The 24,745-nt window shown below is 37.4% G+C and overlaps 2 long non-coding RNA genes across 2 annotated transcripts in view; one reads left to right on the top strand and one right to left on the bottom strand.

Moving 5' to 3' along the window:
• The window catches only part of LOC145511729 (uncharacterized), a 187,238-nt gene that overhangs the window by 125,387 nt on the left and 37,106 nt on the right, over positions 1-24,745 (bottom strand). The window contains exon 3 of the long non-coding RNA XR_014058111.1: positions 22,857-22,915. This is a non-coding gene — a long non-coding RNA (uncharacterized LOC145511729). The remainder of the gene's footprint in view (positions 1-22,856; positions 22,916-24,745) is intronic.
• LOC145511731 (uncharacterized) lies at positions 17,271-20,863 on the top strand. The gene is made up of 2 exons (XR_014058113.1): positions 17,271-17,786; positions 19,858-20,863. It is a non-coding gene; the product is annotated as an uncharacterized LOC145511731 (long non-coding RNA).

Raw genomic sequence — 24,745 nt, 5'->3', positions numbered from 1 at the left:
TCTTTGCCTGCCTTCTTTATGGTTGGTTTACAGCAATTTTACTGTCATGTGTATAGGCCTGGTTTTCTTTGAGTTTATTCTGGGTTTAATGAGCTTCTCAGATCTGTAATTAGATTTTTTTCATCGAATTGAGACTTCAATCATGTGTCTTCATATATTTATTCCATGTCTTTTTATCTCTCTTGTCTCTTTTGGGGACCCTATTTGCAGATGTTTGACTGTATGATATTTCCTCACGGGTCACTGAACTGACCATTTTTCTTCTATCTTTTTCTATGTATTATTAAGATTGGTTGATTTCAATCAAACTGTGTTAAAGTTTTCTGACCCTTCCTGCTATTTCCAATCTGACATCAAACTTATGAAAGTGAACATTTTCATTTCCGATATTGTTATTTTTCATTCTAGGTTTCAGTTTGCTTCTTTTTGTACTTTCCTGTTTCATCTGAGATTTCCCATCTCTTTACTCTTTGGGGCCATATTTTTCTTTAAGATATTTATATTACCTTTTCTATTACATATATTTATTTATATTTATTTTAATATATATATATATATTTATTATAGTATCTTTATTTCACTACCTTTTAATTCAAATATTTGGATCACCTGGGAATCATTGGAGTCATTCTATTCACTACTTGGAGACCTTGGAGTTGTTCTATTCACTTCTTTAGGATGTATCATACTTTTCTGCTTTCCAACATGCTTATTAATCTTGCATTATTTTTGGAAATTTACAGGTGATAAATTATAAATAGCATAGATTGTATAGTCTTTCTTTAAATGATGTTTGTTTCAGCAGTTTGACAGTTTACCAGGGGGCTCCTAGACCTTATCAAGGCTTGGCTTAGGCTTTCTTACTCTATGGTCCTTATTATTCTAAAGATATAGATTTTCTAGTGTTTCAGCTGCATGTCCAGGATTGATAAGTTCTTTCAGCCCTGGTTGAGCTAGAACTTAAGGCTTCCACACTGTGTATGTAACGTTTAGTATCTTTGTTTCACTCCCAATCTTTGTTAGCACCACTGTCTGGCTGACTTCTCAGCATCTTACTCTCTAAAATGTAAAGTGAAGCCCTTGATCCAAGGACTTAAACAAATTGAGACTAGTTTTTTCCTACAGAGGGTGAGATGGTTGGACGGCATGACCAGTTTAATGGACATGACTTTGAGCAAACTGTGGGAGATAGCGAAGGACAGGGAAGCCTGGCGTGCTGCAGTCCATGGGGTTGCAGAGTTGGACATGACTGAGCTACTGAACAACAACTCTTCCCAAGCAACCTTCTCTCTAACACTTTGTCCTACAGATTATTCCACTGCTTTCTGCAGCTCTAAATTCTGGATTTTGTCTTCTCAAGTCATTGGAACTGCCCAGTTTCTGTTGGTCTTCAATTCCTTACTCTGTTTAGGGACTCTGTCCCTAGACAAACAGCTTGGTGACCGTGGAATGCAACTCTTGTGTTGTCCATTTTTTCAGAAAGAATCCTTGTGCTGCCTACTGTCCAATGCCACAAAAAAGACACTTCATATACTTTGTTTGGTTTTATGGTTACTTCACAAGTTTGGGCAAGTCTGGTACAAATAAATCTTTCATATTTGGAAATAAAGGTCCCAATAAAAGTCCCACACTGTTATCTTTTAAGGAGAAGAATAACTTCTGGAAGGTGATAATTCCAATCTTGTACAAGGGGATGTAGTGATATTATATTTATTGCTGGTAAGCATTGTAGTACCTGAGACAAAACAGCAATATCACCTCACTGTACTCAAAAACAGGTCTAGGTAGAGGAAGAGTAATCTCCATTTTGGTACTATGACATATGTTCTCAAAAGTGGTTCTTGGCTGTACTGTCTAGTGTCTCAGCTTTTTTGGTTAGAGCATCTAAATTCAAAAGGCAGGCAATGAAGAAGTAAATCCAGAATTTGTATTAGATAGCTTAGTAAATATTTTTAATTAATTTTTCCTTCCTATTAAAAAAAGAAAAACCTGAAATGGTGTGTTTTAACTTTGTATGTTTCAACACATAATAGGAGATATAAAAATGTTTACAGTCATGTGATATTGACACAACCATTTTATTTGATTTAAAACTTATCACCTTTTACAGTATGAAGAATAGTTGAAAGGATGTGGTTAAGCTATTGATATGAGAATTTAAAATTTGGGCTTTCTTTCTTTTATTGGTTTTTAGCTTTTAGATTTATTCTTACCTAAACTGGAGATTTTCCACATGAAATATATTTCATAGCAGTTTTTCTATAATCAACAAAGTGAAAAAGACATGTGTTAAACATAGAATTCTACATAGCAAAGTATTTGGCATGGATCAGATTACAGTGGCCATTTTTAAACATAACAAAACCCATGCTTCCTCATTTGATTTTGAGTAAAGACTGAAACAGCTGGGTCCCATTCTTTTTCATTCACTCTGCAGACTCAAGAGTCCTGTTTTTCAGCTGTCACTCTTAGCATTTTGTGATTTTTTCTTTTTTAAATTTAACTCACTCCATTCCTTCAAAATGTTTCTACACATTTTCTTCTTACTAATTATACTGTAATATATATCGGAGATTAAGAATTCTCTTTTCTTCTTGCCTGGTATTATATATCAAAAAATTTGCCTTTAAAATGGTATTTTCTCAGCTGACAACTCACTTAAAAAAGAACTCTATTTGTGCATCCTGTGAAGTTATCTACTAAACCAATCCCCCCCCCAATCTTAAGAGTTATGTTTCCAGAAATCCCTACCGTGGGAGAGCTAAGTTTTCTGTGCTCTATGTGATTGTGAAACTTCGAGATTGGGTAGTCTGAATGCAACCATGAAAGCTCATATTAATAGTTTTTACTTTCACCAAAGTAAAGCAATGAAAATGTCCTGTTTCGCTTTATTTTACTTAGTAGTAAAGTGTCCTATACTTTTAAAATATGTAAGTTACTTGTTTGCTAAAAATGATGAATGTCTCTCTTCATCTTAACTCAGTTATCTATAATTGTGAACAACTTAATCCCGGCTAATGTATGCACTAAGGAGTATTTCTCTTTATGTTTGATACCCCATGGTTGACTTCTTTATGACTCTATAGCTCAGGCTGGTTGACTCCCTCTGTTCAACTTTCTGTGATCCCAGTAAGCCAGTGTGACTCATTAACGCTCAAAAAACATTTCTATGTATTCAGCATGATCTTCCACTCATTTTCACATCCTATTTTGTTTCACCCTGAGTTCCGTTCCCCTTAAATTCTCCCCAGAAAAAATTACTTATGATTCATGCATACATGATTTTCATGTAATAAGAATATGAGCTTCAGAAGGATTTGATATACATATTTGTTCCCACTGTTTAGAGAACTTAGAAAGACATTATATATTGGAATAACTCTTCAAATTTATTATTATATTGCAAATATGACACATGGTCAATGAGTTCTTGTTTCATGAGTTCAGTTCAGTTCAGTTCAGTCGCTCAGTCGTGTCCGACTCTTTGCGACCCCATGAATTGCAGCACGCCAGGCCTCTCTGTCCATCGCCAACTCCCGGAGTCTACCCAAACCCATGTCCATCGAGTCAGTGATGCCATCCAACCATCTCATCCTCTGTCGTCCCCTTCTCCTCCCACCCCCAATCCTACCCAGCATTAGGGTCTTTTCCAATGAGTCAACTCTTCGTATGAGGTGGCCAAAGTATTGGAGTTTCAGCTTCAACATCAGTCCTTCCAATGAACACCCAGGATTGATCTCTTTTAGGATGGATTGACTGGATCTCCTTGCAGTCCAAGGGACTCTCAAGAGTCTTATCCAACACCACAGTTCAAAAGCATCAGTTCTGCGGTGCTCAGCTTTCTTCACCATCCAACTCTCACATCCATACATGACCACTGGAAAAACCATAGCCTTGACTAGACAGACTTTTGTTGGCAAAGTAATGTCTCTGCTTTTAAATATGCTATCTAGGTTGGCCATAACCTTCCTTCCAAGGAGTAAGCATCTTTTAATTTCATGGCTGCAATCACCATCAGCAGTGATTTTGGAGCCCAAAAAAACAAAGTCTGACACTGTTTCCACTGTTTCCCCATCCATGAGTAAGAAGTCTTAAAGTTTTAGCCACCCATTCACACTATCCTTGCACTTCTAATTCAACATTTCATTTCCTTCTAGCTTTGTTTTACTAACTGAAATTATTTCCCCTAGTTCATGGGCTTTTCTGTAGACTTTCCATGTGTTGAATTTGCTTGTTCTTACAATTTAGAGAACTTAGATATTAAAATTTGATAAAAATGCAAGCAACCAAGTAAAGTGGCAAAATGTAAATAAAATATTGCAATGGAGAATTCTACAAATTAATTTTTCAGAACTTATGGTTATTAGTCTTGTGAAATAGAAGTTATTTAATGATGTTATTATTAGACCTTGAGGACACCCAAAATTTAGAAGCAAGTTAAATAATTTCCCTGCTCTAAATTATTCCTAACAAAAAAATTAAGGAAAAGATTTTTGATCAGCTATTTATACAGTCTTCATAGAAAATACACCATCTGGTTACAAAACATGGGCTGATTCTACTATGAAATCTGATGAGTCTTCAGAACTGAGTGCCAATCTCAAGTATATGGTGGCTTTATCAAAGTGCAGACACTCTGTGAAGCTAGCTTAAAAGAAACTGGGAAATTTTCACATCACTTTAAAGATATTATCTCCATAACATTTGGCTACTGGCATCTTCATGGGTATGTTTGTCACTGAGATGTTGACACTGGTCATTACTACAAAATTACTTAGTTGAGATGATGTTGATTGGTTTTATGGGAGTTGATGAGTTCTTGACTTCAAACTCATATTTAGCAGCCTACTCCACACGTATATCTAGATTTCCACATTCAAAACTCTACACGTACAAAACTGAACTCAGTGTACACCTTGTCTCAAATCTGCATCTCCTGTGGGTCTTTTCCACTTGTTTGTATTTTTATACATCATTCACAACCGGTGTTTTCTTTCTCTACACACCAAGTCCAATGAAACTGCAAAGTCTCTTGACTACTATAATCTAAGTTACATCCTTCTTTTCTAAATTACTGAAATAATCTATTTCTTGAATAAAGTTATTTATTGATACTATCATCTGGGCATTGGGCTTAGGACTTTACCTACATGATTTTGATTAGTCTTAATTTACATTAAAAGATGATTACTAGCCCTATTTTACATTTCAGAGAACTGACACTTAAAAAAAAGTTTTTTCTCCGAGACCACATATCTTGTAAATCACAGAGCTAGTGTTTGAACCCAACTTCTTTAATTCTAAATCTGGACTTACACCTCAATGATGATTAAATCTTTGTGGCAATCTTAGTTATAATAACAACAAAACTAAAGCAAAGGTAAGATAAAAACTGTAGGATGAGAATCTTTTATAAAATTTATGATATCTAGAAGGTAAACAAACAAAACTCCCCAAACTCTAAAGTAACTGTGATCATTAAAATGGCACTCTCAGAATTATTAGGGTAATTGTTCTACTTCTTTAATTCTGACTGTGCACATGGCAGAAACCGTGAAAGGTCTGAGATTTTTCCCTACCTGCAAGCACAAGAGTTTCATAGATGACTGCAGAAGACATCGGGATCCTGGGTCTGGGGGGTAGACTATATCATTCAATTTTTTAGGCCCATTCTTAGAGACACCTTTCTCATATTAGTATGTTAGGATATTTTAATAGCACATAAATATCTGTGGTTTAAATTCAATATGGGTCCTAATTTAAGACTATATATCAAAGCTACAGCAATCAAAATAGTATTTTGTACTAATAGTGTAAAAACAGACACATAGAAAAATGGAACAGAAGAGAGAGCCCATGCGCTGATGGTCAATTAATCTATGACAAAGGAAGCAAGAACATATAGTGGAGAAAAGACAATATCTTCAACAAATAAGTGGTCTTGAGAAAAGTGGACAACTGGATGTAAAAGAATAAAATTAAAACATTTCATCATACCCTATACAAAAAATAAATTAAAAATAGATTAAAGGCAAAAATATAAGAACAGAAACTATAAAACTCCTGGGAGAAAACATAGACAGAAAACTCTGACATAAATTACAGCAATATTTATGAGTCTGTCACCTAAGGCAATGGAAATGAAAGAAAAATAAACAAAAGGGACCTTAGATTAAACGCAAAAGCTTTTGCACAGCAAGGAAACCATTGACAAAATGAAAGGGAGACCTACAGAAACGGAGAAAATATTTGCAAATGATATGAGTCACAAAGGGTTAGTATCCAAAAATATAGAAACAGTTCGTACAACTCAATATCAAAAAACCCCCCAAACAAACCAATTTTTAAAAATAGGCAGAAATCTAAATAGACATTTTTCCAAAGAGGACATACAGACAGCCAACAATCACATAAAAAAGATGTTCAGTATTGATAAACACCATAGAAACGCAAGTCAATGAGATATCACCTCCCACCTCTCGGAATGGCTATAATCAAAATGACCAAAACCAGTAAATATCAGTGAGGACTGGAGGAAAGAACAAACTCTTGTACACTGTTGGTGGGAGTATAAATTGGTGAAGCCACTGCGGGAAGCAGTATAGAGGACCCTTAAAAAAAATTAGAACTACCATATGATCCAGTAGTCATGTGTGCATGTGAGAGCTGGACCATAAAGGCTGAGCGCCGAAGAATTGATGCTTTTGAACTGTGGTGCTGAGAAGACTCTTGAGAGTCCCTTGGACTGCAAGGAGATCAAGCCAGTTAATCCTAAAGGAAATCAACACTGAATATTCATTGGAAAGACTGATGCTGAAGCTGAAGCTTCAATACTTTGGCCACCCGATGGGAAGAGCCGACTCGACCCTGATGCTGGGAAAGACTGAGGGCAAGAGGAGAAGGGAGTGACAGAGGATGAGTTGGGTGGATGGGATCATCAACTCAGTGGACATGGGTTTGTGCAAACTCCTGGAGACAGTGAAGGACTGGGAAGCCTGACTGCAGTTCATGGGGTTGCAAGGAGATGGACACATCTGAGTGACTGAACAACAACAAAGTCCAGCAAGTCCACTCTGTGGCATGTATCCAAAGAAACCAACAATATTAAATCTAAAAGACACATGCATCGTAGATAGGAGAAATACTGATAATAGTCAAGATATGGAACAACCTACATATTCTTCAACAGATGAACAGATATATATGTACACAGCAGAATACTGCTCAGTGACAAAAATAATGAAATTTTGCCATTTGCAACAACATGGATGAACCTGGAGTGTATTGTGCTCGGTGAAATAAGTCATCCAGAGAAAGACAAAAACTGTATGTTATCACGTATAAGTACAAGCTCAAATACAAAATAAGCAAATGAATATAACAAAACGGAAATAGAGACACAGATAAAGAGAACAAACTAGTGATGACCAGTGGGGAGAGGAAAATGGGAGGGGTGAGATAGAGGTAGGGTAGTAGTTCGTAGATGAACCAACTATTATGCATAAAATAAGCTATCAGGAAACATTGTATTACACAGGGAATGTAGCCAATATTTTATAACAACTTTAAATGCAGTATAGTCTACAAAAATATTAAATTATGTTGTACATCTGTAATTAATATAATACTATAAATCAATTATAACTCAATAAAATTTTTTTTCCAAATAAAATTGTTACCATTGTGGGGAAAAAAAAAAGATTTAAAAAAGTAAATCCAGTAAGTACGATCTAATGTTAGTTTCACATCTACATAGGTCAGAACTAAAGGTATAAGGGCATTTTATAATTTTTACAGATTGACAAACTTGCTAAGATTCTTTGTGCTCAATGGAGGTTTAGGCAGAACCACCCAAGAGAGAACTTCAAAATAACTGAGGGTGATAAGAAAATCAGCATATTTGAGTTAACGATCTCAAGCACTGAAATGTAATAATAATTGGCTTGTTATTTAATATATTAATAACTATTCCACTTTATAGGATTCCTTAAACACAGTTTAACTTCAGATAAATTTAACACAAATTCTGCTGTTTGGGTAGATTTCAAGCATGCACTGAAGAAAGGAAGAGGTGAAAGCACTTTCAGCTGAGCTAAATATCAACAAACTCAAACAAAAGACATCTTTATGATACCTATTAATATGAAGTTAAGTATTTTAGAAAGATTTAAATTCAGTGTGCAAGGTTTACATTTTTTAATGCTGACATCATTCTTAAAGAGATGGGAATACCAGACCACCTGACCTGCCTCCTGAGAAATCTGTATGCAGGTCAGGAAGCAACAGTTAGAACTGGACATGGAACAACAGACTGGTTCCAAATTGGAAAAGGAGTACGTCAACTCTGTATATTGTCACCCTGCTTATTTAACTTATATGCAGAGTACATCATGTGAAATGCTAGGCTGGATGAAGCACAAGCTGGAATCAAGATTCCTGGGAGAAATATCAATAACCTCAGATATGCAGATGACACCACCCTTATGGCAGAAAGTGAAGAACTGAAGAGCCTCTTGATGAAAGTGAAAGAGGAGAGTGAATGTGAAAGTGAAGTCGCTCAGTCGTGTCCGACTCTTTGCCACCCCATGGACTGTAGCCTACCAGGCTCCCTCATCCATGAGATTTTCCAGGCAAGAATACTGGAGTGGGTTGCCATTTCCTTCTCCAGGAGATCTTCCTGACCCAGGGATTGAACCGGGGTCTCCCACATTGTAGGCAGACACTTTACTGTCTGAGCCACCAGGAGAGTGAAAAAGTTGGTTTAAAACTCAACATTCAGAAAACTAAGATCATGGCATCTTGTCCCATCACTTCATGGCAAATAGATGAGGAAACAATGGAAACAGTGACAGACTTTAATTTTTGGGGCTCCCAAATCACTGTAGATGGTGACTGCAGCCATGAAATGAAAAGATGCTTGCTCCTTGGAAGAAAAGTTATGACCAACCTAGACAGCATATTAAAAAGCAGAGACATTACTTTGCCAACAAAGGTATGTCTAGTCAAAGCTATGGTTTTTCCAGTAGTCATGTATGGATGTGACAGTTGGACTATAAAGAAGGCTGAGCACCAAAGAATTGATGCTTTTGAACTGTGGTGTTGGAGAAGATTCTTGAGAGTCCCTTGGACTGCAAGGAGATCCAACCAGTCCATCCTAAAGGAAATTAGTCCTGGCTGTTCACTGGAAGGACTGATGCTGAAGCTGAAACTCCAATACTTTGGCCGCCTGATGCGAAGAACTGATTCATTTGAAAAGACCCTGATGCTGGGAAAGAATGAAGGTGGGAGAAGGGGACAACAGAGGATGAGATGGTTGGATGGCATCACTGACTCAATGCACATGAGTTTGAGCAAGCTTTGGGAGTTGGTGATGGACAGGGAGGCCTAGCATGCTGCAGTCCATGGGGTCGCAAAGAGTTTGACATGACTGATCAACTGAACTGAACTGAACTGAACTGAATGCTGACATCACTGTTTAAATAAAACATTTTTCCTTGCCAACAATTTTTGATTATTTCTTATTTTTAAGTGCATTCTTAAATTTGTTTGACAGGCAAAGATATATTCTTCAATAATGAGAGAATTTAAAGTAATATCTATCTATCTATCTATCTATCTATCTATACACACCCAGAGCAAAACAGCAGAAAGGATCTCTGAAAGAGGCTTTGGGCAGGACGAGAATGAGTCGGGAGAAGAGAATATCAGCTGATGGGTGTCATCTTTTTTGCTAGGGAAGCTGGCCCAGCCCTAACCAGATTTTGTCATCATTGCTTTAACAAACCATTTTATCCAAAGGCTAATTTCAAAACCACATTTAGGATAAATTTATTGAGTTCAACTTTTATAGACAAAACTGAAACAGCATTTAAAAAAATTTCTTTGGAACTGTTCGTTATATGGATCTTGATTGCACTGATGTTAATCAATTCAAGGGCTATGATAAAACTTGTAATGAGATTGGCAGGCCAGCAAGAATCCTCACCCCATTCCTTCTTATAACAGTTTTTATGAATTGAAACAATTCCAGTTTTCATTTTATGTTTTAACTAAGGAATGCGCATTTGAAAGACTTAAAACATCAATTAGGTGATTCAAAAGGTTTTCCACAAATGAGTTCTAGTTTTATGTCCCACAATGTTTGATGTGATACGGTTGGAAGAATGTAATTTTTATTTATTTTTTAATTGACATAGAGTTACTCTACAATGATTTGTTAGTTTCTGCTGTGCAGCAAAATGATTCAGTTATACATACATATACATTCATTTTTATACCCTTTTCCATTGTGGTTTATCACAAGGTATTGAAAATACTTCCCTGTGCTATACGGTAGACCTTTGTTGTTTATCAAAAGATAATTTTTAAATAATCAATTTAGAACGATTTTCATCCTAAACCTAAACTAATAGTTTAAGATTCTAAAAATGGTGAGTGAAATGTATGGATCCACTGCACTGAATTGCATATCATGTCTACTGAGTGATTTCCATTCAATGTGTAGTCTTTTCTCTATTTCTCTTAGCATTAATTTAGTTTTAAAAAATCAAATATGTAAGTATTATATCCATTTCAGCTTTTTCTTGCAAAGGTGTATAATCAGGATTTAAATCTGTAAATAATTTGTGCCTTCTTAGCTGCTGAATTTGAAAATGTTTATTCTGTGTCTGAAAAATAGCTATATGTAGACATGCTTTGAAGATATTCAATAATTCTCTCTTTGATCTCCAAGATTGCCCACTGACAGATCATTTTTACTATTTGACAGGCTGCTATTCTAGTTGATAGCTGTTCCAACTCTCTAGGAATAAAAATCTACTGTTTCATACTTAAAGTTCATCTGTATTACGCTTTATCTTCCATGTCCCCCTCTTGTTATGTCAGTTTGATCTGGTTGTAGTTGTCATAGTTCAGTTTATCAAACAGAATATCTTTCAAGTGCTCTGCCATCTGGTGTCTATGTAGAGAGAGAGGTGTATAAAACTGATAATATTTTTTCTTTTTTGCATCAGGTATGTATTATTTAATTTTGTAAGAGTTTGCCTTCCTTGAATAATAATTCAAAAATTTATTTAGATGTTTCATTTTTGATTCCAGTTAATATTTACAATCATTTCATTAAATTTTCTAAAAATATCACAAGGAGACCATGAGTAGAACAGCATTATGCTTATGAATTAGTTGAGAATTAATGATACTTGATACTTAGTCTTATAATTTGGGAATTTTTAAAGAATACCTAACAAAGAAGATCTCAGAAACGAATGAATAAAGGTTTACTGAAATGAATTGGAAAAACCTGGAAAATTTTTGGAAAAATTGATTAACTGTGGGAAAACTTAGATCTGTCATTCAAACATTCACATGTTGTGGCTGAATTAAAGATTTAAATAATAAAATTTAAATAAAATGTCTTACAAGGGAAAAAGATGAAATAAAGTAGAATTTTATAAGCTCTCTAAAGTAGGAGACAATTTCTAAAAAGATGAATGCTAGAACTAGTGAATGAAAAAGTTAGTCGTTCTGAGTAACATTAAAATTAAAAAACTTCTTAAATGTCATAAAGTAAATAAGGAAGCCGAATTGGAAAAAACAAACAAACATGCAGCATATATGGAGTATAGTGTAATTATTACATAGGGAATTTATTCAAATTATAAACAGGATATAATCACACTAGATAAATGGGTCAAAGGCATGAACAGATAATTCACAATTCAATTAAATTTATTGAGAATTGTTTTATAGGCTAGTATATGGTCTAACCTAAAAAAAATTTCATTTGTGCTGGCAAAGATTATATGTTTTGTTGTTGTCAGATACAGTGTTGTATGGCTGTTCAAATTATTGATCCAATATTTACTGATTTTATATTTGGTAGTATTATCAATTATTGAGAATGTGGTACTGAAATCTCCAGATATAACTGTTGAGCTGTCTATTTCTCCTTTCAATACGTCAGTTTTTGTTTCAGGTACTTTGTATCCCTGTTTAAGTACATATGTAAGTTCTTTCTTTCTAATATCCCTTTATCATGATAAAATATCCCCTTTATTCCCAATAATATTCTTTGCCTTAGTTTTCATTTTTTATGGTATTATTGTAGCTGCACCAGTCTCACAGATCTGTTTGCCTGGTCAGTGGTTTCCCATCCTTTTAGCCTATTTGTGCCTTAGAAACTAAGGTATTTCTCTTGTAGATAACAAAGTTGAGTCTTAATTTTTACTCAGTTTAACAAAATGCGTTTTACTGGAGTATTTACCCCATTCACACTTAATGTAATTATTGCAAAAACTGATGAAAATTTTGGTTTTGGCACTTAAACTACGTATCTACATATGGTTATATATATATAGATATATCTAAACTACTATCTACATATGGTTCTCCTTATGTTTATTCTACTTAGAGTTTTTGGAGATTATTGATTCTTTCATGAATTTTTTTCATCTAACAGGTCATTACTTCTTTGATTGTTTTTTTCTACCTTTTTCTTTCTTTTGGGAACATCCATTGTGCAAACATTATGAGTATGCTTAATGTCTCACAGTTCAATGAAGAGCTTTATTTCGTCCATCTTTTCCTTTCTGTTCTTCAGAATGGATTATTTCTATTGATTTATTTTCAGCTTCCTTGAATTTCTCTTCTGTCATTTCAAATCTACTTTTGAGCAAATCTAGTTAGCGGATGGGAGCAACTCCAGACAGGAAGGCCTCAGATTTCTACCATTCTTGCTCGGAGGCCAGCAATTCTTCATTAATAAGCATCTCTCTATTTGCTGTTTGGTCAATTTGCAGAGTTCTGAAAGGGTTGTTTTTGATAATATTGTCTAGTTTTATAATTATCTTGGGGGGGAAAGGTTTTTTTTTTTTTTTTTTTTTGGCCACTTCATGTCACCACAGTCGTAAGTCCTGCTCACCAAATAATTAAATTGCTTAATATGCATTTTAAAAACAGTTCAGCTCCATTATGTAAGAAAGATAAAGTAACAATAAGATATTGGGTGGTTTGCCTATAAAACCAGCAAAGATTGAACACTTTTGTACACTGAATTTGGCAAGAACAGGGATACAGGCATTCCCATGTGTTTCTAATTGCACTGTAACATCAAAAATTTTTATTTTCTCTTTCCTGAGCCATACAGCAAATTCCCATTGACTGTCTATTTTACATATGGCTAATGTAGGTTTCCATGTTACTCTCTCCATACATCTCCCCCTCGTCTTCCCTCTCCCCATGTCCATAAGTCTATTCTCTATGTCTGTTTCTCCATTCTCACCCTGTAAGTAAATTCTTCAGTACCATTTTTCTAGATTCTGTATATATGTGTTAGAATACAGTATTTATCTTTCTCTTTCGGGCTCACTTCACTCTGTATAATAGGTTCTAGGTTCATCCACTTCATTAGAACTGACTCAAATGCATTCCTTTTTATGGCTAAGTGATATTCCATTGTGTGTATGTACCACAACTTACTTCTTTATCCACTCATCTGTCGATGGACATCTAGGTTACTTCCATGTTCTAGCTATTGTAAACAGTGCTGCAATGAACAATGGGATACATGTGTCTCTTTCAGTTTTGGTTCACAGGGGCTCTGTATCAACCTAGAAAGGTGGGATGGAGAGGGAAATGGGAGGGAGGTTCAAAAGGGAGGGGATATATGTACACCTATGGCTGATTCACGTTGAGGGTCAACAGAAAACAGCAAAATTCTGTAAAGCAATTATCCTTCAATAAAAAATAAATTATTTAATAAAAAAAAATAATGAGGAGCAAAAGAGAAAATCACATGCTGTCAGTGTTAATGTAAACTGGTATGGTGATTATGGAAAGTAGTATGGAGTTGCCTCAACAAATCAAAAATAAAACTATAATATGATACAGCAAAAAAAAATATTTTCTCTTTTATTGATTCTATTTTCCTGAATCTAAATTTATAAAATGTTTTAAAGTCATTGTTTAGTTTGAAAAAAATGTTACTATGAGCATATTATAGCATTCAAAGAATAATTTAATAGAGAATATAGTTAAAAGTAAGTCCTTCTCCTGAGCTTTCACATCCTCTCCCTGGAGGCAATCATGGTGATGTCTTTCTTGTGAATACTTACAGAACTAGTCTTTGTACATTTAAGCTCAAGTGTCTATAAGTTTAAAAAGGAAATACAGACACTTGAATATTCAATATGCAAAGTCTTCCTTCTACTGTTTATTATTAACAGAATATCTTCTGTTATTGATCATGACCAATCAATATATGAGGATGCAACCAATATATTCTGCAACCAAATATTTAAAAATTTTCATATTGGGAAAATGAGAGAATTTCAGGGTTTTCTTTAACCATTTCTACTTTTTCATACTTAAGAAAATTCCATAACGGACATGTATTGATTCTGTAATTGTAAAATGGACTTTATTATTAAATGCATATATGTTTTGACTCATTATTTTACTTTCATAAATGTATTTTAGAAAATGATCGCAAATGAAAAAATTATAATGTATAAACTAGCTTGTTGCTGTATATATATTAGAATAAGAGTGTAAACTAAACTCTAAATTTACTATGTAAAATATGGCTCATTCATTTGAAAGATATTTAAGCAGACATCAAAATGAATATAATAGCTAATATATTACTGAATAGCATTGTCACATGCAAGGCACTATTCTAAAAACTTTAAATGTATTACTATTTTTCACTGTAAGAATAATTTTGTGAGATGGGGATTTAAGTTTTTCTTCATTTTATGGATGAGGAAACTGAAGCAAAGTTCATTACTTTGCCCAACGAAAAGTTTATAATGATATGCAAAAACACTTGGGTTGTTTTAGGTCAGGCTCCCTAGAGAAAGGATTTTGAAATTATGCAGGAAGAGGGGGCAGCCTCGAAGATAGACATCGGAAAGGAAGCAGAGGAAATAGAGTTCAGATGTGATCCGGATGTTGTGTGGTCACAGGAAAGGTCTCAGCAGACCCTGCAGGGAGCTCTGGGGCTGGGGTGGCCCTTCAGAAATGTCCTGAGCTAGAGTCATGTGGCTGGGCCTTCACACTCCTGCAGTGAATGTAAATCCTCATTAGTGGGTGGGTGTGAAAGAGAAGAGGTGTGGATTTGGCAACAGGCCTGCCTTCTCCAACTGAGGGTATTTCCCTGAGAGTGTCTCAGCTGAGCTCTTCAACCTGCCAACCCTCCTAGCATCTGAGAAAACTAATGCCTCAGTCCTGAAGGAGGATCAAGGTGGTACACACAGCACATGAAATGATAAATCACTATAAATCCATATGGGGTTAAAAATAAAAAAATATTTATACATGTATAATTTTTTACCCAATATGGATGTTCTATGTACACACACACACACACATACACATGCCTAGAATGAAAAGAAAATATGTGTTCATGATGGGAAACAATTCTTTTTTTCAAATTTAAATTACTTCTTTTATAAATATAAATACTTGAAAATAAATGTTTATTCTCAAAACTTCTATCAGCTTGGTCAGTTCAGTTCAGTTCAGTCCCTCAGTCGTGTCTGACTCTCTGCAACCCCATGGACTGCAGCATGCCAGGCTTCCCTTTCCATCACCAACTCCTGGAGTTTACTCAAACTCTTGTCCATTGAGTCGGTGATGCCATCCAGCCATCTCATCCTCTCTCGTCCTCTTCTCCTCCCGCCTTCAATCTTTCCCAGCATCAGGGTCTTTTCCAATGAGTCAGCTCTTCGCATCAGGTGGCCAAAGTATTGGAGTTTCAGCTTCAGTATCAGTCCTTCCAATGAATATTCAGGATTGATTTCCTTTAGGATGGACTTGTTGGATCTCCTTGCAGTCCAAGGGACTCTTAAGGGTCTTCTCCAACACCACAGTTCAAAAGCATCAATTCTTCTGCACTCAGCTTTCTTTAAAGTCCAACTGTCACATCCATACATGACTACTGGAAAAACCATAGCCTTGACTATCTGGACCTTTGTTGGCAAAGTAATGTCTCTGCTTTTTAATACGCTGTCTAGGTTGGTCATAACTTTTCCTCCAAGGAGTAAGTGTCTTTTAATTTCATACTATCAGCTTGGTACATTGAAAGAATTCCAGGTGTGTAGGATTTTTCTAATGCACATACTGGAGTATAAAAGACAAAAGTTATATCAATGGGAAGAAACCCAGGGTTTAAAAAGACTATTAATTCCATATTTGAATAAAAAGGAGAACTACAGTTAAATGTCAGACATAAGAGTATTATCAGACCATGTGTACTCTTGAATGTTTCATGTAATAAAATATAACTTTCTTGCTACTGTTGGTAAGTTCTGTAATTAGAATAACTCCTTTCAGTCAGAAACTTCAGAGACAAAATCCATTCACAGTTTAGGCAATATGAAGTATCTGACCATATGTAATTTGCTGCCTGAGTTATTCTAATAGACTTCTAAATTTTTGGCTTTTCATTTCTTGAGTTTTGCAATGTCTTTTCCATGGAAGAAGTAAAGAGTCAAGAAAGAAAAGGAATAGATTGATGACAGGAACGGTTGCTTCTGGGTACTCAAGGAGTACAATTTAGCACATCTTCTGGGCAGCTTTCAATATTCCTGGCCAGCGCCAAGGCGCCAATTGCTGATTGCCTGTGGCTATTGCAGAGATCTCCTCCATGAATATAAACTGGTCTTCTACAATTTTCTCATCTTTGCTCTGAGCTCTCTCTCTTAGGAGAACCAGTATTAAGTTGACACAGTCACTTTAGGCACTCTTTTCCTCTATTCTTTTCAGTGTTCTTAAAGCCAATGATTCCTTCTAATGCAACTTAATTTTTCCATATTTGTAGCCGTTGCTGGGCACCTTTGACTGGGGGCCCAGGAAAGCCTGCTAGGGCTGACTGATGTGACCCACCCGGATAACGCTTCAGCAGCAGCCTGAAGGGTCACACACTACGAGGAACACTAAAGTGGCTTTTGTCATCTTCCTGGGGTACTAACTTATTACCACTTTGCAGACATCTGGCATATAGTTGTTTATGGAATTTTTAAGTTTAGGAATCTCCCCACTTTAGGAATTTTGAAGGGGCAAGTCTTTGAGTTCATAGGAGCTGAAAATATTACAAGCACAGACAGCTGAACTGAGCTCTGCTAAGCAGACTCATTTATGTCCATCCTGGATTCAGGAGGTCAAAACAGACTGAGGGCTTGCTCCTTCTCATTGATGGTGACAGTTCCGGTGCAGGCTGAATGGAATTCCAGGGTCACCGTGGTATCAGGGTGGTAGCAGACGTGCTTGCTGATGTCATTGTTGCTCCCCTTTTCAGATACATAGTAGGACCACCCTTGCTGACTTCCTTGTCATTGGGTAGAGGATAGGTGACTAGTCTTGACTTATGAGCAGAAATGAGAGTCTGACTTCTGGCTCTTGTGTTTAACAGCTGGCGAGAGTCTCTCTAGAGCTAGTTTCCTTTGCCACAGTGAATGGTAAAATTCCAGATATTGACTTCTATCAGCCTGGGTCCCAGCATGGAGACAATGCAGAGCGGAGCTGCCTGTGACGGGCAAGGGGTGTAGATGATAAACAGCCACTGCATCATGACTGATGTAATGACCGCAAAGCCGGGCTCCTGGGGTCAAAGTGGCAGCTGGGCTGATTGGTATTTGGCTAGAATCCTTATCCAAGCAGTTTGTAAGCATGATTTTTGAGCTGTTTCCAAAAAAAGTAGCCTGTAGCCTGATTCTTCATCCTTTTCAACATTTCTGTGAACGGCCTGGCATATTCCATACACTCCTTTTTCTTTTTTGTCCCAAACGGTAAGACCCAGCACAACTCTGCCACTCTAGCTCCCAAACAGCTCAATTACCTTCAGGATCCGGCTCTGAATTTCTCTTTCATAAATTTGTAAAAAAAAAAAAAGTCTCTGGAAGCTACTGATTTTTAAAATCTAAACTTCCCCTCTCAGTTCAGCTCAGTTGCTCAGTCGTGTCCGACTCTGTGACTCCATGGACTGCAGCATGCCAGGCCTCCCTGTCCATCACCAACTTCCAGAGTTTATTCAAACTCATGCCCATCGCATCAGTGATGCCATCCAACCATCTCATCCTCTGTCATCCCCTTCTCCTCCTGCCTTCAATCCTTCCCAGCATCAAGGTCTTTTCTAATGAGTAAGCTCTTCGTATCAGGTGGTCAAAGTACTGGAGTTTCAGTTTCAGCATCAGTCCTTCCAATGAATATTCAGGACTGATTTCCTTTAGGATGAACTGGTTGGATCTCCTTGCAGTCTAAGGGACTCTCAAGAGTTTTTTCCAGCACCACACTTCAAAAGCATCAATTCTTTGGTGCTCAGCTTTCTTTAAAGTCCAACTCTCCCATCCATACATGACTATTAGAAAAACCATAGCCTTGACTAGACGGACCTTTGTTGGCAAAGTAATGTCTCTGCTTTTTAATACGTTGTCTAGGTTGGTCATAGCTTTTCTCTCAAGGAGCAAGCATCTTTTAATTTCATGGCTACAGTCACCATCTGCAGTGATTTTGGAGCCCCCCAAAATAAAGTCTGTCGCTGTTTCCATTGTTTCCCCGTCTATTGGCCATAAAGTGATGGGACCAGACGCCATGATCTTAGTTTTCTGAATGTTGAGCTTTAAGCCAACTTTTTCACTCTCCTCTTTCACTTTCATCAAGAGGCTCTTTAGTTCTTCTTCACTTTCTGCCATAAGGGTGGTGTCATCTGCATATCTGAGGTTATCAATATTTCTCCCAGCAATCTTGATTTCAGCTTGTGCCTCATCCAGCCCAGCATTTCTCATGATATACTCTGCATATAAGTTAAATAAGCAGGGCAACAATATACAGCCTTGAGGTACTCCTTTCCCAATTTGGAACCAGTCTGTTGTTCCATGTCCAGTTCTAACTCTTGCTTCTTGACCTACATACAGATATCTTAGGAGGCAGGTCAGGTGGTCTGGTATTCCCATTTATTCAAGAATTTTCCACAGTCTGTAGTAGTGGTCCACACAGTCAAAGGCTTTGATGTAGTCAATAAAGCAGAAATAGATGTTTTTCTGGAACTTGCTTGCTTTTTCAATGATCCAGCAGATGTGGGCAATTTGATTTCTGGTTCCTCTGCCATTTCTAAATCCAGCTTGAACATCTGGAAGTTCATGGTTCCCATACTGTTGAATCCTGGCTTGGAGAATTTTGAGCATTACTTTACTATGTGTGAGATGAGTGTAGTTGTGCAGTAGTTTGAACATTCTTTGGCATTGCCTTTTTTGGGGATTGGATGAAAACTGATCTTTTCCAGTCCTGTGGCCACTGCTGAGCTTTCCAGATTTTCTGGCGTATTGAGTGCCAGCAAAGAGGTGTTCCTGGGCTATATAGAAACACTTATAGTTTTTAAAGCTGGGACATCATATTACTCTGTCTCCATTTCAAACACTTGCTGCAAACTCTTCTAAAGAATTTTGGCAGTATCAAACTAGTTTAAATCTCAACTAACAAGAGTTTTTTTTTTTTTTTTTTCCTTCTTAATACAGTATCCCAGACGTTTAAAATGTTTTAAGTTTCTTCTGTGTGGAGAGTAATGAGAATTAAGCTTTTACGGTTCTATGTATCTAGTGATCATACCATTGTTAGTGGTAAAATCTCTGTTGTCAGAAGAACTTATTTATTACTTTTCCCTCTTCTTATTTTTCATCCTTTAATGTGGAGGCCACGGGTATTCAAATTGAAATAGCTAGCAGGGGCCCAGAGTGACAGCTGACATTTTTGTTTGGCTGGTAGTACATGTACTTGTGTGTGTGTGTGTGTGTGTGTGACATGTCCCTACACATCTAGCCATTCAGTGCTTTTTCTCTCTCTCTTTTTTTTTTTTTGGTGCAGAAGACAGATGTCCACCCTGATAATCTTTACTGATAACCCTGTGATTGGAAATTGACTTGCTACTTATGATAACGTGAAAACGAGGCTGAGCCAGATAAAGAGGAAATGAAATAGAGTCTGTAGAGAAGAAAAGGAGCGCGAAGTCAATAGGTGAGAGAGAAGGCTGCGGCAGGGCGATTCAGGATTGTTTGATCAATGCTGGGAAAATGCAGGGGGAACAGCAAGCCGCCCAGTGGTTCACTACTCCATCTACAGACCAGCCAGACTCATATTCCAGGTCACGTGGCCCAGACACGTGACCCAGACACATGGCCTAGACACGTGTTCCTAACTCATAATCCTGGTCACGTGCCCCAGACACGTGACCCTGACTCATATGCTGGTCATGTGGCCTAGACACATCACCCTGACTCATATTCCCAGTCACGTGGCTGTCTGTGAAATGGTTAGCTATTCCAGCATCGAGTGGGTAACACCATAGTGAGAAAAGCTGGAAGCTGGAGACGTGAACGAACCAGAACAACTCAGGTCACGAGACAGCTGTATGCGTAGACGCTATTCGGACCAGCAATCTACTCGCAACAGAAATAATGTGAAACTGCGATTTTAGCATTATTAGTGTTAGCACTACCCTTGGATATTATGTACAGCCTGCAATCTTTGAGAACAAACAGTAAGCTGAAGGGAGAGCAAAGGCAAAAGACAAAAGAGGCAGGGCTTCCTTGAAAGGACAAGCGTAGGTTTAAAAATTAATGAGAAGGGAGATGACAGAAGAAAAAAGAAGCTTGGATGGGATAGTTACTCTGAGGCAGACAGACCCTTGTGGTCCTCTGAGGCCTGCCTATCATTAATAGTTGCCCCTCTGAGTCTTCTTAGAGTCTATTCACTATTATCTTTTGAAAGTGGTATTCGATTTTTTTCAAGTCCAGCTCAGGAATATGTTTTAACTCAATTAATTTTTTTGCTATGTCAAACTTAAAAAGAGCTGCTTTGTTTTGGCTTCTCATGAGTTCTGAAATATTTTCATCATATGCCCGGAGATATGTTTTACACAGCAGGTGTTAAGGACCCAATAAGGTCTGTTGGACAAATGATTCATAAATATGTGTTCGCATGCTATACAATAGTTGAATAGAACCACACAGATGGAGCCACCCTATTCTATTGAGGAAGTGGTATGTGTTTTTGTAAAAACTGTGATACACATGGTTTTTAGCCAAGGAGCCAGACTCTGAGAAAGTTTTTGGAATAATATACTTATGTTGTACTGATTTGTTCACTGGGAGTGTGATGTAAATACACCCTTATTACATATTACATAAAGGCCTAGAGGGTCTTAATAAAAGAAATTTGAGACTTTTCAGGGGAACTATGACAAGAAAACAGTTAAAATGAATGCTACTGATGAAAAAGATGTTATCTGGTATTTTTAAAGTGACAGAGATTAAGAAGTAAGCTTGAATACTTGGGTGAAGAGTATGTTTTACATCAAATAGACGATGACTAAAGACCAGATTTTGATTCCAACACATTCCATTTTGTACAAATGTCACACTGGTGAGTAGGAGACATAACTATTTTCAGAAGGCCTGGAAGATGGGGTTATCTGGGGCCTTTTCCATCATGTTTCAGCTAAGAACTCATAACTGAAATGACAGGCTTTAGTGCTCATACACTGGGTCTTATGGAAGAGCTTTCTAATTTTGATGAAATACTGAAAAAGCAAGAAAGCCCGTGCCCCACCATTTACATGAAAACACCCTTTTGTCTGTTATCACATTTCCCAGGACGTCTCATCATCATGTAGGCATTCACAGTGACAGGAGATTAGTGAAAAGACCCACAGAGCCTGATTTGAGTAGGACCCGAATGCTAGAAGGAGTGGTTCGGCTTTTATTCTACATACATGGGGACCCGTCAAGGAAAGGGATGGCAAGACTGCAGTCAGATTTCAGGAAGTCGGTGCCAGCAGAACTAAGAAGAAGGGACTTGAGGAGAGAGAAGGAGCACAGTGAAATCACTTAGTGGTGCTTTTCTCACCTGTGGTCAGCCCGCTGCACACAGGAGTTCCCTAAATGGCTGATAAAAGCAGGCCATGGATGCCCTGAGGTAGTTCAGTGCGTTTGCAAAGGACTCCCTGCTCGTTCTATAACTGCGCCCCCAAATTCAAATGTTTAGTTTCTGCTTCTTGCCTTTAGATTGTCTGTATCCCAATTTCAAGGCCTTTGGATCATTCTTTTCCCCCAAAGACTTTGACCTCTTCCTCTCCCAGAAGGCCACCCACCATGAAGAACCCCTTGCCATTCACTTGGATTGTTCTTCACCCTCAAATCCCTGTGTGGTGGGCAGAATTTGGACAATTATAATGATCTTTATACTCCAGCTGAAAGATAATGCCGGTTACAGCAGGGAGCTGATGGTTAAGGGAGATATTATAGTCAGAGCAACAGTATTTGGTGATTAATTTAGTTCGAGGGGCAGAATAAATAGAAGGCAGATTTGTGATTGTGGCTCTGAAGAATCTAGAGGACTATGTGGGGGCCCCAGCTGAGATTGGAAAACACGCGAACAACAGGGTTTTTAAAAAGTGAGTTAAATATTCAGCATGTTAAGTTTGAGATACCTGGAATATATTTTGGTGGAACTGGGCAAGCAGTGCTTACAGGAGTCCACATTTAGATACAGAGACAGGCAAGGGATTTCTGGAGATGGAAGCTGAACAAGTCAGTGCTGATATTCGCCACAGGAAGGAGGAGAGGAGGGAAGCGGAAGACCCGCGAGGGATTTTATTCACTCTTAATTGGTTCAGAGGGACAAAAGCCAGCAAAGAAAATCCAAGGAAGGTTAACAGAGGCGTGAGGGAAGGCAGGGGTGTGACGCAAAGGTGAGCGGAACACTGTGCAGCCTTATTCTTCTTAATAAAAATGGTAAACAATCATCTGCTATGGAGGCAACCAAGAACAAAACACACTGGCATGGCGTTTTCCCGAACAACTTACTGTTTGGTGGTTTTCTTTGGTTATTTCCACTTCTTCCTGGTTAACTGTGTTCTGTTAGCCTGAAAGTAAAGACCAATAAAAGAATAAAGCACAGTTCCCACTGAGCACAGGTGAAGGCAAGCCTTTGATTAGTGACTATAACTCGAGCTTAAGTGTTGGTCACTATTTTTGACTTGCCTGCTGGATTCATAATTTACGTGACAATCGCTAATCGCTGTGCAGCTGCTGGGTTCCTCAGCTGGCTACTAGGTGTTTTTTGGAAGCTTCATGTCAGTGAATTCTGGAAAAGCTTCTTCTAGCCTCCTTCCTTGTAACTTGCTACTTCAGCTGTCTAGGTAATTACTTGCCTGGAACCATGTTGTGCTTTATGATTTAAATGGTCCAAATAAAGTGAGTCATATTTTCAGGGGTACTGGTGGGATTTAAATTTTTAGTGATACATTTCTGTTCAGCAAGTCTTCATGTGAAAGCGATGAAATTCTCAACGAAGCTGTTCACGGGCTCTTAGCTTTTGAAAATGAAGGAAATCGGTGTGCATAGGTGTCTGAGAGAGAAAGGAGAGAGACAGAGGAGGAGGAAAGAGATCGAGGCAGGGTGGAGAGATGAGTGAAAGCGAGAACCCTCTGCCTGGTTTTCAATCCGGTCCTTCTGGGACTAAGACAAATGGATCAACCACCTGAATGTTCTGATAACCATTTAATCAGATTTTTCTTTATTTCTTCATGCTTCGTTTTATGCACTGCTTCTATCCTGGAAGAGTTAATACTATTTCCAGAGAGTCTGATTAAGAAAACTGATGAATATTAGACCATATGGGGATTAGACTCAATAGGAGATAAACTCTTTTCTCTTTTAATATTTTTCTTTGTATATGAGTATAAGGAAAAAGAGTCTGTTACTATAAATAAAAAAATATTCACATACCACCCAAAGATTATTCCCATTCTCTAAAAAAATCATCCCCAGATTTGCATGGTATGTATGACTGTCAAGCTAGAGTTGGTACTAATTATACCTTATGTACCAATATAGTTGATGTGGATGAAAATTATGTACCTATGGTGGTGGTTTTGTCATTAAATCACATTCAGCTCTTGCAATTCCTTGGACTTCAACCCACCAGGCTCCTCTGTCCATGAGATTTCCCAGGCAAGAATACTAGGGTGGGTTGCCGTTTCCTTCTCCAGGGGATCTTCCCAACCCAGAGACTGAACCTGCGTCTCCTGCACTGCAGGCAGATTCTTCACCAACTGAGCCACCAGAGAAGCCATGTGTTCATAAAACTGTGTATTGGTCAGAGATCTTTCCACGTGTGATTAGTAATCATGCTACATTACCATCATGAATCTTTTGGAATTGAAAATACTGTAAATAATCTCAACATGTGAAGGAAAATATCATATTCATGCCTTTGTACAATAATAATAGTTCTATATAGTGTAAGATATGGGATACAAGAAAAAGAGTCAAAGATGAAAAGAAAGTATTTGCCTGAGCAACTGAGAAAATGACATTTCTACTTTGTGAAATGGGGAAATATGGGGTGGAGGCTGTAGTAAGAAAAATCTGGAGTTCAGTGCTGGGCATTTTAAATTTTTAATTGTCTTAAAATGGATATGTTTATTTTGGGGGGGCTCCAAAATCAGTGCAGATGGTTACTGTAGCCATGAAATCAAAAGACGCTTGCTCCTTGGAAGAAAAGTTATGACCAAGCTAGACAGATTATTAAAAAGCAGAGACGTTAGTTTGCCAACAAAGGTCCATCTAGTCAAGGCTATGGTTTTTCCAGTGGTCATGTATGGATGTCAAAGTTAGACTATAAGGAAAGATGGGCACCGAAGAATTGATGCTTTTGAACTGTGGTGTTGGAGAAGACTGTTGAGAGTCCC

The sequence above is a fragment of the Giraffa tippelskirchi genome, chromosome 6 (assembly GCF_054371585.1).
Source record: "Giraffa tippelskirchi isolate mGirTip1 chromosome 6, T2T-mGirTip1v1.2.pri, whole genome shotgun sequence".
In the NCBI taxonomy this organism is placed as follows: Eukaryota; Metazoa; Chordata; class Mammalia; order Artiodactyla; family Giraffidae; genus Giraffa; species Giraffa tippelskirchi.
The sequence above is the reverse complement of the archived record's forward strand: the minus strand, read 5'-3'. Positions and strand labels throughout refer to the sequence as shown.